Consider the following 9165-nt stretch of genomic DNA (forward strand, 5'->3'; position numbering starts at 1 on the left):
AGAAGACTGTGAAATTGTGTATATTATTAAGGTTTAAACAATAAAAAGTATACCAAGAAAAGCAAGAAGGATGTCAAAATATTAATAGGGTCTCTCTCTAGATGGTAAGATTTCTCAATTCTATGTTACTGCTATTTCTCCATAAATATGGAGATCCTTTTATTTCCTTTCTAGTAAAAAGCACCACAATTCAGAAAATGTTAGAACATTCCTGTCTAATGGAGCAGGATGGAGGAGACCAAGGTAAAGGGTACAGTAAGTCCCTGCTGACCCAGCAGAGTCCCACTGTGACCTTGGGTGGGTACCTTGACTAAACCCTAGACAGACTGGATCAGTAAAGTGCAAGCCCAGAACAGGCTCCCTTTCTCCCTGAGTTGCTACTCTTGACTCACAGATGAGACATAGAAAGAGGTCTCACCTCCTGGTCCTGGGTCTCAGACAGCTCAGGCTTTGACACAGGTAGAGGAATTCCCTATTCCTCTGAATCCCATTCCTTACGCCACATGTTCCCAAAAGTGAATAAATTAATTAATGCCTCAAAAAGGAGGAAACCCAAAGGGGTGAAGGGTGTCAAGGAGTCATCTATGCCCAAGACTGCTCTTTAGGTTGAGGACTGTAAAGTTCGGAGGCAGTAAACATCATGAACTCCTTTAGCCTTACAGTAGGGTATTCTGAATGTCTGCATGATACTGTTGAGGTTGAGTTGCTGAGATTTTTCTCCATTTTAACCCTAAAACCATATGACTCATTTTACCAATCACTAACCCATTCTCTACAAAGAACCCTGTGGAACTTCTTTCCTCTTCAGAGAAGCACTTCTTCCTCTAGGGAACAGCTCTAGTCACTTCTCATCCCTAGGTTACTCTCAGTCAGTTCTTACAATTCTACAACCTCGAAGAGTGTTCAAACAGTCTCATAATTTACCTTTAACAAAACCACCGAAGGGCCAGCCAGGGCCCATCACTGAAGGCCCAGCCAACAGTCAGGCCTGGCACATACCCTGCACCCCAGACACTGACGGCATTCCAAGCCCAGTTCACTACTGTCCTCTCGCCACTCCCACTTTCCCTGGATGCTGCAAGCCAGGCAGGCTTTGAGGGCTCTGGCGAGCCAGGCACTTCCCTATTCTTGGATTTGAGGGCAAAGTTCCTCCTGAGCACAGAGGAACTGGAGCCAAGGAACTTACTGCAGTTGGATAAGGGAAGAACTGATATGTCCACTCAACGTTTAAGTCAGTTTGGTAAAGTTTATTTGAATTCTGGGCTAGGGAAAGGCTCTAGCTATGGTTTAGGAGGTTGTCAGGGACAAGCTCACTCACCAGAATTCCCCCAGCCAGCGGCTGCTCATGGTTACACTATTAAGGCCCACACACATCTCTAGTCTCCAGGAAGTCTAGCCTCTATGGAGGACTTAGACTCCTTGAGGAGACACACCAGATCAGAGGCTGCATCCTCAAATATGGAGGCGCTGCCTTTCCTTCAGCACCGAGACTAACCCAATAGGCCAACACCAGCCACCGACCTCATTTTGCCTCCGGTAGCCACTGCCTTGAAAAGCCAGGTCATCCTCCTTTGTAGGGAGGAGCGCTTGTCACCCTTATCAGTCACATCTCATTTTTGTGGTGCTCCTCTGTACTGCATAGGTGTTAATTTTATAATAGATCATTAGAATGCATTTCCTCTAAAGAATATAAGCTCCCTTGGGAGAATGTAATCTCTCTTGCTTTAATTTTAACTGTAGAAGGACAGAGGTTTTTTTTTTTGTTTTTTTTTTTTTAGATAATTATTTTTTATTGAAGGGTAGTTGACACACAGTATTACATTACATTAGTTTCAGGTGTACAACACAGTGATTCAACATTTATATACATGATAATTCTAAGTACCAGCTATCACCATACCAAGTTGTTACAATATTTTGACTATATTCCTTATGCTATACATTACATCCCGGTTACTTATTTATTTTACAATTGGAAGTGTGTACTTTTTCTTGGTTGTTGTTGTTAGGGCATCTCTCATATTTATTGATCAAATGGTTGTTAACAACAATAAAATTCTGTATAGGGGAGTCAATGCTCAATGCACAATCATTAATCCACCCCAAGCCTAATTTTCGTCAGTCTCCAATCTTCTGAAGCATAACGAACAAGTTCTTACATGGAGAACAAATTCTTACATAGTGAATAAGTTACATGGTGAACAGTACAAGGGCAGTCATCACAGAAACTTTTGGTTTTGCTCATGCATTATGAACTATAAACAGTCAGTTCAAATATGAATACACATTTGATTTTTATACTTGATTTATATGTGGATACCACATTTCTCTCTTTATTATTTTTAATAAGATGCTGAAGTGGTAGGTAGATACAAGATAAAGGTAGAAAACATAGTTTAGTGTTGTAAGAGAGCAAATGTAGATGATCAGGTGTGTGCCTGTAGACTATGTGTTAATCCAAGCTAGACAAGGGCAATAAAACATCCACATATGCAGAATATTTCTCTCAGAACAGGGGGGGTGAGGTTCTAAGCCTCACCTCTGTTGATCCCCAATTTCTCACCTGATGACCCCCCTGCGACTGTGCCTGTCTTAGGTTGTTCCTCCCTTGAGGAATCTTACCCGTCTCTGGCTAACCAGTCATCTTCCGGGGCCATACAGGGAAATGTAAAGTTGGTAAGTGAGAGAGAAGCCTTATTGTTTGAAATGGTTAGCTTTTTATTTCTTTGCATATTTATGCCCTGTAGCTTCTATGCCCAGCATTTGTCTTGAGATATCTTTACCACTTGGAAGAATTATGATACTCGGTAAATTTGATATGAGGCACAAATTCTATTTAAGGGTTGTAATTAGGAAGGAAGAAGAAAAGCTATAGAAGTAGCAGGCGGAAGAAAACATGGGAAGATTGATTATTTCTTTGACATATCTTCTTGTAGAGTAACTTCAGCATGTATATATTTTAAGCTACTACTTAAATTGCGCACACACATTAACATAATAGGAGTATAGTTACATAACCAAAGCATACCTGTAATTACCAGCCATCTCCAGTAAAACCAAGAAAACCAGTTAGGCACCCTAGGCATTTGTGAAAACTTATCAATGATATGATGGTTATTATCTAACTGAATTTGAATAGTTTGAGAAAAATCAGACAAATTAAAACAACCCATTCCTGGGCACTGTTCACATCCCATATGTTCTTTTAACAGTAAATAGTCTGTAGTTGTAAGATTTTGGAGCGCTACAATTTGCACTTCTCCTAATTCTTGGTTGAGTTCCAACAGTATAGATCCAGTCAAATTTGTTGTTTTACTGTATGCACAGGCCAGCTTAGATATCTCCTTCATTCCCATGGCAAGTCCAGGAGCTGGTGGGATGAGTGCATCTACAGCTGTAGCAGTGCGTGGATCTTTGTTGGGGTTTTTTGATGATCATCTTCTGGCATGAGTCTTCCAGAGAGTGCTGATGTTGGAAGCTCTCTTTCATATCGTTTCTTAGTTCATTTTCGGGGTAGCCAAATTAGGCTTTGATCCTCTGTATAAACACAAACAGACCCTTTGCCTACACTTTTATATGTCCTTTATATCATTGTGTAGAACTCATTAGAGGTCACAACATAGGAACTGCATTTTTTTTTTTTTAATCATTAATCTACACTTACATGACGAATACTTTGTTTACTAGGCTCTCCCCTATACCAGGTCCCCCCTATATACTCCTTTACAGTCACTGTCCATCAGCGTAGCAACCTGTTGTAGAATCACTACTTGTCTTCTCTGTGTTGTACAGCCCTCCCCTTTCTCCCACCCCGCTATGGATGCTAATCTTAATACCCCCCTACTTCTCCCCCCCTTATCCCTCCCTACCCACCCATCCTCCCCAGTCCCTTTCCCTTTGGTACCTGTTAGTCCATTCTTGAGTTCTGTGATTCTGCTGCTGTTTTGTTCCTTCAGTTTTTCCTTTGTTCTTATATTCCACAGATGAGTGAAATCATTTGGTATTTCTCTTTCTCTGCTTGGCTTGTTTCACTGAGCAAAATACCCTCCAGCTCCATCCATGTTGCTGCAAATGGTTGGATTTGCCCTTTTCTTATGGCTGAGTAGTATTCCATTGTGTATATGTACCACATCTTTATCCATTCATCTATCGATGGACATTTAGGTTGCTTCCAATTCTTGGCTACTGTAAATAGTGCTGCGATAAACATAGGGGTGCACTGATCTTTCTCATACTTGATTGCTGCATTCTTAGGGTAAATTCCTAGGAGTGCAATTCCTGGGTCAAATGGTAAGTCTGTTTTGAGCATTTTGATGTACCTCCATACTGCTTTCCACAATGGTTGAACAAGTTTACATTCCCACCAGCAGTGTAGGAGGGTTCCCCTTTCTCCACAGCCTCGCCAACATTTGTTGTTGTTTGTCTTTTGGATGGCAGCCATCCTTACTGGTGTGAGGTGATACCTCATTGTAGTTTTAATTTGCATTTCTCTGATAATTAGCGATGTGGAGCATCTTTTCATGTGTCTGTTGGCCATCTGTATTTCTTTTTTGGAGAACCGTCTGTTCAGTTCCTTTGCCCATTTTTTAATTGGGTTATTTGTTTTTTGTTTGTTGAGGCGTGTGAGCTCTTTATATATTCTGGATGTCAAGCCTTTATCGGATGTGTCATTTTCAAAGATATTCTCCCATACTGTAGGGTTTCTTTTTGTTCTATTGATGGTGTCTTTTGCTGTACAGAAGCTTTTCAGCTTAATATAGTCCCACTTGTTCATTTTTGCTGTTGTTTTCCTTGCCCGGGGAGATATGTTCAAGAAGAGGTCACTCATGTTTATGTCTAAGAGGTTTGTGCCTATGTTTTCTTCCAAGAGTTTAATGGTTTCATGACTTACATTCAGGTCTTTGATCCATTTTGAGTTTACTTTTGTATATGGGGTTAGACGATGGTCCAGTTTCATTCTCCTACATGTAGCTGTCCAGTTTTGCCAGCACCATCTGTTGAAGAGACTGTCATTTCGCCATTGTATGTCCATGGCTCCTTTATCAAATATTAATTGACCATATATGTCTGAGTTAATGTCTGGATTCTCTAGTCTGTTCCATTGGTCTGTGGCTCTGTTCTTGTGCCAGTACCAAATTGTCTTGATTACTATGGCTTTATAATAGAGCTTGAAGTTGGGGAGTGAGATCCCCCCTACTTTATTCTTCTTTCTCAGGATTGCTTTGGCTATTCGGGGTCTTTGGTGGTTCCATATGAATTTTTGAATTATTTGATCCAGTTCATTGAAGAATGTTGCTGGTAGTTTCATAGGGATTGCATCAAATCTGTATATTGCTTTGGGCAGGATGGCCATTTTGACGATATTAATTCTTCCTAGCCATGAGCATGGGATGCGTTTCCATCTGTTAGTGTCCCCTTTAATTTCTTTTAAGAGTGACTTGTAGTTTTCAGAATATAACTCTTTCACTTCTTTGGTTAGGTTTATTCCTAGGTATTTTATTTTTTTTGATGCAATTGTGAATGGAGTTGTTTTCCTGATTTCTCTTTCTGTTGGTTCATTGTTGGTATATAGGAAAGCCACAGATTTCTGTGTGTTGATTTTGTATCCTGCAACTTTGCTGTATTCCGATATCAGTTCTAGTAGTTCTGGGGTGGAGTCTTTAGGGTTTTTTATGTACAGTATCATGTCATCTGCAAATAGTGACAGTTTGACTTCTTCTTTGCCAATCTGGATTCCTTGTATTTTTTTGTTTTGTCTGATTGCCATGGCTAGGACCTCTAGTACAATGTTAAATAACAGTGGGGAGAGTGGGCATCCCTGTCTAGTTCCCGATCTCAGCGGAAATGCTTTCAGCTTCTCGCTATTCAATATAATGTTGGCTGTGGGTTTTTCATAGATGGCCTTTATTATGTTGAGGTACTTGCCCTCTATTCCCATTTTGCTGAGAGTTTTTATCATGAATGGATGTTGAACTTTGTCAAATGCTTTTTCAGCATCTATGGAGATGATCATGTGGTTTTTGTCTTTCTTTTTGTTGATGTGGTGGATGATATTGATGGACTTTCGAATGTTGTGCCATCCTTGCATCCCTGGGATGAATCCCATTTGGTCATGGTGTACGATGGTTTTGATGTACTTTTGAATTCGGTTTGCTAAAATTTTGTTGAGTATTTTTGCGTCTACGTTCATCAGGGATATTGGTCTATAGTTTTCTTTTTTGGTGGTGTCTTTGCCTGGTTTTGGTATTAGGGTGATGTTAGCTTCATAGAATGAGTTTGGGAGTATCCCCTCCTCTTCTATTTCTTGGAAAACTTTAAGGAGAATGGGTATTATGTCTTCCCTGTATGTCTGATAAAATTCCGAGGTAAATCCATCTGGCCCGGGGGTTTTGTTCTTTGGTAGTTTTTTGATTACCGCTTCAATTTCGTTGCTGGTAATTGGTCTGTTTAGATTTTCTGTTTCTTTTTGGGTCAGTCTTGGAAGGTTGTATTTTTCTAGGAAGTTGTCCATTTCTCCTAGGTTTCCCAGCTTGTTAGCATATAGGTTTTCATAGTAGTCTCTAATAATTCTTTGTATTTCTGCGGGATCTGTTGTGATTTTTCCTTTCTCATTTCTGATACTGTTGATTTGTGTTGACTCTCTTTTCCTCTTAATAAGTCTGGCTAGAGGCTTATCTATTTTGTTTATTTTCTCGAAGAACCAGCTCTTGGTTTCATTGATTTTTGCTATTGTTTTATTCTTCTCAATTTTATTTATTTCTTCTCTGATCTTTATTATGTCCCTCCTTCTGCTGACCTTAGGCCTCATTTGTTCTTCTTTTTCCAATTTTGATAGTTGTGACATTAGACCGTTCATTTGGGATTGCTCTTCCTTTTTTAAATATGCTTGGAGTGCTATATACTTTCCTCTGAAGACTGCTTTTGCTGCGTCCCACAGAAGTTGGGGCTTAGTGTTGTTGTTGTCATTTGTTTCCATATATTGCTGGATCTCCATTTTGATTTGGTCATTGATCCATTGATTATTTAGGAGCGTGTTGTTTAGCCTCCATGTGTTTGTGAGCCTTTTTGCTTTCTTTGAACAGTTTATTTCTAGTTTAATGCCTTTGTGGTCTGAAAAGTTGGTTGGTAGGATTTCAATCTTTTGGAATTTACTGAGGCTCTTTTTGTGTCCTAGTATGTGGTCTATTCTGGAGAATGTTCCATGTGCACTTGAGAAGAACGTGTATCCTGTTGCTTTTGGATGTAGAGTTCTGTAGATGTCTATTAGGTCCATCTGTTCTAGTGTGTTGTTCAGTGCCTCTGTGTCCTTACTTATTTTCTGTTTGGTGGATCTGTCCTTTGGAGTGAGTGGTGTGTTGAAGTCTCCTAGAATGAATGCATTGCATTCTATTTCCTCCTTTAGTTCTGTTAATATTTGTTTCAGGTATGTTGGTGCTCCTGTATTGGGTGCATATATATTTATAATGGTTATATCCTCTTGATGGACTGAGCCCTTTATCATTATGTAATGTCCTTCTTTGTCTTTTGTTACTTTCTTTATTTTGAAGTCTGTTTTGTCTGATACCAGAATTGCAACACCTGCTTTCTTCTCTCTGTTGTTTGCTTGAAATATCTTTTTCCATCCCTTGACTTTATGTCTGTGCGCGTCTTTGGGTTTGAGGTGTGTCTCTTGTAAGCAGCATATGGATGGATCTTGCTTTTTTATCCATTCTATTACTCTGTGTCTTTTGATTGGTGCATTCAGTCCATTTACATTTAGGGTGATTATTGAAAGGTATGAATTTATTGCCATTGCAGGCTTTAAGTTTGTGGTTACCAAAGGTTTAGGGTTAGCTTCTTTACTGTCTTACTGTCTAACTTAACTCGCTTGTTGAGCTATTATAAACACAATCTGATGATTCTTTATTTCTCTCCCTTCTTATTCCTCCTCCTCCCTTCTTCATATGTTGGGTGTTTTGTTGTGTGCTCTTTTTAGGAGTGCTCCCATCTAGAGCAGTCCCTGTAGGATGCCGTGTAGAGGTGGTTTGTGGGAGGCAAATTCCCTCAACTTTTGCTTGTCTGGGAATTGTTTAATCCCTCCTTCATATTTAAATGATATTCGTGCTGGATACAGTAGTCTTGGTTCGAGGCCCTTCTGTTTCATTGCATTAAGTATATCATGCCATTCTCTTCTGGCCTGTAGGGTTTCTGTTGAGAAGTCTGATGATAGCCTGATGGGTTTTCCTTTGTAGGTTACCTTTTTTTTCTCTCTGGCTGCTTGTAATACTTTGTCCTTGTCTTTGATCTTTGCCATTTTAATTATTATGTGTCTTGGTGTTGCCCTCCTTGGATCCCTTGTCATGGGAGTTCTGTGTACCTCTGTGGTCTGAGAGGCCATTTCTTCCCCTAGTTTGGGGAAATTTTCAGCAATTATTTCTTTAAAGACATTTTCTATCCCCTTTTCTCTCTCTACTTCTTCTGGAATGCCTATGATTCTTATATTATTCCTTTTAGATTGATCACTCAGCTCTCTTAAAATTCTTTCATTCCTGGAGATCCTTTTATCTCTCTCTTCATCAGCTTCTCTGCGTTCCTGTTCTCTGTTTTCTAGTCCATTAATGGTCTCTTGCATCTCGTCCATTCTGTTTTGAAGTCCTTCCAGAGCTTGTTTTATTTCTGAATTCTCCTTCCTTAGTTCTTGCATATTTCTCTGCAAGTCCATCAGCATGGTTATGACTTTTGTTTTGAATTCTTTTTCAGGTAGACTGGTTAAATCTATCTCCCCAGATTCCTTCTCAGGGGAAGATGTAGCAGATGCCGAAGCTGTCTGGGTTAGTCTTGTCTGAATCATATTTTTTTGCCTTTTCATGTTGACAGGTGCTATTGACTGTCAGCTGGGAGGGCCAAAATTTTCACTTACTACTGGCCTTTCTTTACTGGGGCAACTGCGACCCCTAGTGGCTTGTGTTGGGTAATTGCGTGTAGAGTGGGTCTTTGTGTCTTGCCTGGCCGGAAGGGAGAAATTTCCCTTTCTGTGGGCGGAATTTGTCTCAGGCTGCTTCTCTGCTTTCGCAGCGCCCGGTGGGGTGATGGATGGGGGGGCTGCTTGACTGTTTGCCTCTGTGAGGGGTCTCAGAGCTGTTGCCCAGGGGGTTAGTGCACCCGGTTTTCCCTGTAATTTCCAGC

This window comes from Manis pentadactyla, chromosome 1, assembly GCF_030020395.1.
Source record: "Manis pentadactyla isolate mManPen7 chromosome 1, mManPen7.hap1, whole genome shotgun sequence".
In the NCBI taxonomy this organism is placed as follows: domain Eukaryota; kingdom Metazoa; phylum Chordata; class Mammalia; order Pholidota; family Manidae; genus Manis; species Manis pentadactyla.